Here is a 6,594-nt window from a genome sequence, read left to right as displayed (position 1 = left end):
TACAAACCTGTACATCTATGGAGTGTGGGAGGAAACCAGTGCCCCTTGGAGAAAGCCCACGCAAGTCAGGGGGAGAACGGGCAAACTCCGTACAGACAGCACCCGTGGTCAGGATTGAACCCGGGTCTCTGGCACTGTAATGCCCCTGTCCCACTTAGGAAACCTGAACGGAAACCTCTGGAGACTTTGCGCTCCACCCAAGGTTTCCGTGCGGATCCCGGTGGTTTTTGTCAGTCTCCCTACCTGCTTCCACTACCTACAACCTCCGGCAACCACCTGCAATTTCCGGGAACCACACGGAAGCCTTGGGTGGGGCGCAAAGTCTCCAGAGGTTTCCGTTCAGGTTTCCTAAGTGGGACAGGGGCATAAGGCAGCAACTCTACCGCTGTGCCACCGTGTCCCCCTCCACCCCTCCCCTCGCCTCCGGTGCACGGTGGTTGCCATGGCGATGGGGTCTGAGGACCTTCCAGGCCCACTTGTCCAGGACACGGCGGTCTTGCTGACTGCCTGTGGTTCCTGCCAGCTAAAGTGGCCCTCAGAGGATCAGTGACGGTGTTGGTGATCTCACCACCAATTGTCTGATGGGTCGGGGGAACCTGACTTGGCACTGGGGTGGGTTCCATGGAAGAACCTTCAAAGCATCAAAGGTTGGGGATGCGTGGGTTTCCTCCGGGTGCTCTGGTTCACTCCCACACTCCAAAGACGTACAGGTTTGTAGGCTGATTGGCTTTGGTAAAATAGTGCACGGGGTGACCGCTGCTCAGTGCGGACTCAATGGGCCGAAGGACCTGTTTCTGCGCCGTATCTCCAAAGTCTAAAGAGAGCTTCCTCTTGACCAGACAGACAGCCAGGGCAAATGGACTTCGTACTAGTGATTGGCAGAGGTCAGTGGACAGGAGTGTGTCTGAGGAACAGAGAGAAATCCTTCCCCCCCCCCACCACAGAATCCACAGAAAAACACCACTGAGAACCTACAGGCACCAGTGGTAACGGGGCCACAAGATGCTGGGGTCCTGAGCACAAAGTAAATTGCTGGAGGAACTCAGCGGGTCAGGCTGTATCCACGGAGGGACAAGGACAGATGTACGTTTCAGGTCGGGTCCCTGCCTCACACTGATGGGGCCGAAGGGCCTGTTTGCATGCTGCATCTTCAAAGTCAACACTCTTGAAGTGAGGTGGAGTGAGATGAGGGGGGTGAGGGGAGAGTGTGGTGAGGGTGAGGGTGAAGGAGGCTCGGGTGTGGGAGTGGGAGATGAAGGGGATGAGGAAGGGTCACAGTTGGAGGGTGATGGAGAGAGTGGTGGGGTGAAGCAGGGTCAATGAGGAAGACGGGGCTGGGGGGGGTCAGTGTGGGAGGGGTGAATGAGGGAGGAAGGGCGGGAGTGAGTGAGAGAGAGAGAATCAGTGTGGGGTGAGTGAGGGAGGGTCAGTTTGAGAATGAGTGAGGCGGATTAGTGTGGGGAGGGGAGATGGGGTCAGTGTGGGGGGAGAGGGAGAGACGGGGTCAATGTGGGGGGAGAGAGGGGGAGATGGGGTCAGTGTGGGGGGAGAGGGCGGGTGCGGTCACTTGACAGTGAAGCCCTGGAATAAAGTCAAGCTAAAGATGGCGGACTGGTCAATCTTTACAGACGGGCCGTTTACCCGGGCTCTTGGTGCTCTTTTACTAAGAGCAGCTACAAGAGGGAATGTTGACCTTGTAGCGTGGTCTTGCGGTGGAGTGTTTACCTTGCTGCCTTCCCAGTGAGCGTGGGTGTAGTGCGTGGTGTCTGTGTTCTGTGTGTCAGGGTCAGGGTTAGGGGTGGGGGTGGTGATTCCCACAGTATCTCGGCACAAATTCAATGTTCAAGGCCAAGCTGTTTGCTGAAGATCGACTTTGCTTCTTTGCCAAGTACGGAGTAAAATGCCTGGCCGCGGTTTAGGAATGAAAGACAAGGAATGAGGCTAGGGGCTGTGTTACAGGCACGTGAGCCTTGAACGGGAACGGCAAGCAGAAGGCCCTTCAGCCCACTGTTCCTGTGCTGGCTCCTCGAGAGCATAATTTCCACTGCTCTTCCTTGTCTTACCTTTTCATCCCTTTTGAAATTCACCCTTCAACCTGTGGCACGGCTTGAGACCCGAGTTCAATCCTGACTACGGGTGCTGTCTGTACGGAGTTTGTACGTTCTCCTCGTGACCGTGTGGGTTTTCTCCGGGTGCTCCGGTTTCCTCCCACACTCCAAATACATGCAGGTTTGTAAGTTCATTGGCTTCTGTAAAATGTTCCTAGTGAACAGGATAGTGCCAGTGTATATACTTCAGACACTGCTCCTGTGCTAGCTCCTGGAGAAAGTAAACTCTACTACACTTTAGAAAGGTCCATCACAGGACACCTAGAGTTTTAGGACATTGATAAAAGGAACAGTGGCAAAAGGTTTTCAAAATGTATTAATTTATAGGGTGGATTATACGGACTGCCTATAGTCTGTCTGTTTTTTCATATTTTTGTTATTTTTAGTCTGTTTAAAAAGTATGTTTTGGAGGTTTCTTAGTCTTTTTTTATGGGGGAGGTGGGGAGGGGAAGGGGGAAACCGTTCCTCAGTCACTTGATGGCGAGGATGCGAGTGTTCTCCGAGCCGCGTCTTCGCCCCCCCCCCCCCTCGCGGCCTACCATCTGGATTGGCGCGGCCTTTCCTGCCGGAGACGGATCAGAGCTTCAGCAGCGGCACAGCGCTAATTTGCCATCGCGGAGCGGGCGATGCCTTACTGGGGTGGCCGTGTTGAAGCTCCGGTGTGTTGGGCCTGCTGCTTTAACATCGTGGAGCTGTGGTTTGCGGAGCTTCCAGCCGCGGGCGGCGCTGACTTCAGCATCGCGGGGTCCTGGTGATCCCTTTGCCGAGGGCCGCCTGTGTTGAATCTCCGCCCAGCTCGGCCTGTGGACTTTGGGAGCCGCTTTGGGTCTCCGGTAGGAAGTGGCCGATTCGGAAACTCCAAGCCGCTGAGAATATTCTTCCGTTCCGTCGTCGGAGTTCCATCATCCCGGCGGGAGGTCCTGAACATCGGAGGTCCTGAACATCGGGCCGGCCGTAGCGGCGACTGCGGGGGGCTCGGGAGGCCCCGACCACGGGTTAACAACAAAGAGGAGAATGACTGAACTTTCCTCACAGTGGGAAACGTTGATTCCACTGTGTGGGGATGTTTATGTTAAATTCTATCGTGTGTTGTGTTCTTTTTTTATTCGTATGGATGTATGGAAACCCAAATTTCACTGTACCAATTGGTGGCTGAGACAATAATTGTAGACTTGAAACATGAAGACATTGTAGTTTAGTTTAGTTGAGAGATACAGCGCGGAAACATGCCCTTTGGCCCACCGAGTCCATGCCGACCATCGATCACCCATACACTAGCAATATGCTTCACACCAGGGAACAAGTTACAATTTTGACCAATGCCAATTAACCTACAAACCTGTACGTCTTTGTGGAGTGTGAGAGGTAACCGGAACTCCCTGAGAAAACCCACGTGGTCACCGGGAGAACGTACAAACTCCGTTCAGACAGCACCCGTAGTTGGGTTCAAACCCGTGTGTCCAGTGCTGGAAGGCAGCAACTCCACTGTGTCGCCCTAAAGGTAACCAGAGTGCCAAATATAATATTACAGCTCCAGAGAAAGTGCAGATTATTTTTTAAAGTGTCGGTGGAGCAATGAGGTAGGTTGGGAGATTGGGATTACATCCTTAGTTGATGAGATATCTGTACAACAGTCTAATAACTATATCCAATAACGCAACGTTTAGACAGGTACATGGATAGGACAGGTTTAGAGGGATATGGGCCAAAGGCAGGCAATAGGGACTAGTGTAGCTGGGACGTGTTGGTGGGGATGGGCTGAAGGGCCTGTTTCCATGCTGTATGACTCTATGACTAACTGTGGGAAGAAACTCTCAGAACCTGGCGGTACATGGGTTCAGGCTTTAGTATCTTTGTCTTGATGGGAGCAGGGGAAGAGACAATGAGTGAGTGTTTCTCGATGATGTTGGCTGCCTTCCAGAGGCAGATGGAGTTCAGATGGAGTTGATTTGCGTGGGAGGAGTGGGGGGGTGGGGGAGACTGTGTTTGTGAGATGGAGTGCTTAGTTCCAGAGCACACATTTCCATGGGTATCGCATCCATTATTCACGTTTGGTGTTGGGTAGCATGAACGTTGCAGGATTTCACGCAGTTGTATCTCTCGCTCTCTCTCTCTCGTCCTCAGTGTTTGTGGCAGTGAGATCGATTACAGATTCAGAAATGGGTATGCGGTGACGGGCCTTTGCATGATGTTGGCAGGATAGACAGGGCTCTCAACCCGTATTGCCAGCTGCTTATAGATAGATGCCCCAGGGATCCCTCTCCATTGTGGACAGATGCTGGGTTTAAACCGAAAATAGATATAAAAAGCTGGAGTAACTCAGCGGGACAGGCAGCATCTCTGGAGAAAAGGAATGGGTGACTTTTCGGGTCGAGACTGAAGAAGGGTCTTGATCCGAAATGTCACCCATTCCTTCTCTTCAGAGATGCTGCCTGTCCCGCTGAGTTACTCCAGCTTTTTGTATCTATCCCCTGAGGTTGATGTTCCGTTAACATTTCAGGTCTAAAACCCTTTGTGAGAACGGGCAAAGGGAGAGAACGAGTTGCGTCCCAATTGTGGAAAAGGTGCAGGAGCTTTAGATGTATTATTGTCATGTGTACTGAGGTACTGTAAAAAGCGTTGTCGTATGCTGTCTCATTAGATCAAATAATATTGTACATAAATACAGGTGCACAACCTTTTATCCGAAAGCCTTGGGACCAGAAACTTGTCGGATTTCGGACATTTTTGGATTTCCGAATGGAAGATTTTTAGCATAGATTAGGTAGGTAGCACGGGCGGCTTGAAAAGTCTGGAGCAGCTGCCTCCTCCCCGGAGACCGGGAAATCATTGCATAAATGTTAGTCAGTTAGTTTGGAGGGATTTTATGTGGTGGAGTAGGGGTGAAGGGGGAAACTTTAATTCTTAGTCCCCTACCTGGTCGGCGACTCCCAACCTCGCGGAGCTGGGGGCTCCGTCCGGCCGCAGGCGGCGCCGGTTGGAGCTCCGACCCCGGCAACTCTACCCCTGGCTGCGCGGCTCCAAATCCAGTGACGCTCCGCGAATGTTGGGAATCGGCGGCCTCAGCGCTCCGGAGCTTACCGCACGGCGACCCGGTAAGGCATTGCCCGCTCCCCGCTGGTATCCCAGCGCTGCGACGCCGCCGACTCCCAACATTCGCGGAGCTGGGGCGTACGGCCGTGGGCCGCGCTGGATTTGGAGCGCCTCGCAGCCAGGGGTAGAGTTGCCGGGGTCGGAGCTACAACCGGCGCCGCCCGCAGCCCCAGCTGGGAGTTGGCGGCCACAGCGCTGCGGAGCTTACTGCACGGCGACCCGGTAAGGCATTGACTGCTCCCCGCCTCTCCGACCAGGTAGGGGACTAAGAATTAAAGTTTACCCCTTCACCCCCCCTTCACATAAAAGCCCTCCAAACTAACTGACTAACATTTAAGCAATGATTTACAGATGTTTAAGCGTCTCCTGGTCTCCGGGGAGGAGGCAGCCGCTACAGTAGTACAGACCTGGGTTGACCGTGGGTCGTTTCGGGTCAAGTTTGGCGCCAAACGCGAGCTTTGGTGCGCAGACGACATCTGGAAAAAATGGCCGGTTTTCTGAGTTTTTCGGTTTCCGTAACTCCGGATAAAAGGTTGTGCACCTGTACCATCAAATCTGCAGTCTCCTGAGTCTCCAGGAAATACCTCTGATAGGGTAACACCAAAGGCAATTACCCGAGAGTTAAGGGCCTGTCCCACTTGGCCATCATTTGCGCGCCATTTACGCGACCTCCAAAAATGTGGTCGCCGTGTTGTGATGCATGGGTAACGTGTGGGTAGCGCTGGACAGGCGCATGGAGAGGAGTGTGGAGTTGCGCACGGTATCGCGCGGCGCTCCAGGATTTCGTGCTGTACGAAATCCTCGCGCACCACTTGCGTGACGTATCGTGTACGCACGCTGACGCATTGGCGTCGCACGCTTGCGTCTCGACGTCCCACGTGGTGACGCATGGTTACGTCACCGTGCGTTGCCACGCACCGTAGGGTATTCTAATGACGTCACGCGCACCAGACGGCATGATGACGCGTGATTTGCGCGTAAGGACGCTTCGACCTATTTTACATATGACGTGTAAATGAAGCGCCAATGACGGCCAAGTGGGACAGGCCCTTTAGAAGCACAATGCCTGGTGAGGCCAGGTTGTATTGTGTTCAGTTTTGGTAACCGTGCTAGAGGAAACGTTCTGTCAAGCTGGCAAGGGAGCAGAGAAGATACGATAAAACTTTATTTATCTCAGTAGGGAAATTGATCTGCCCACAGTCTTAAAAACACAAAATACATAAAACATGAAATTAAAGTGACGAGGGGGAAGACTTGGGGGATGTGCAAAGATTGGGGAGGGGGGGGGGAAGGAAGTGGAGTCAGTCTCAGTCTACCCCACGACAGAAGGGGGAGGAGTTGTACAGTTTGATGGCCACAGGGAAGGAGGATGTTGCCAGGACTCGAGGGCCTG

General features: G+C 53.3%; 1 protein-coding gene across 8 annotated transcripts in view; it reads left to right on the top strand.

The window, feature by feature from the left end:
- The window catches only part of LOC129713537 (AP-3 complex subunit beta-2), an 86,383-nt gene that overhangs the window by 20,451 nt on the left and 59,338 nt on the right, over positions 1–6,594 (top strand). The window lies entirely within an intron of this gene.

The sequence above is a fragment of the Leucoraja erinacea genome, chromosome 36 (assembly GCF_028641065.1).
Source record: "Leucoraja erinacea ecotype New England chromosome 36, Leri_hhj_1, whole genome shotgun sequence".
Lineage (NCBI taxonomy): Eukaryota > Metazoa > Chordata > Chondrichthyes > Rajiformes > Rajidae > Leucoraja > Leucoraja erinaceus.
The sequence above is the reverse complement of the archived record's forward strand: the minus strand, read 5'-3'. Positions and strand labels throughout refer to the sequence as shown.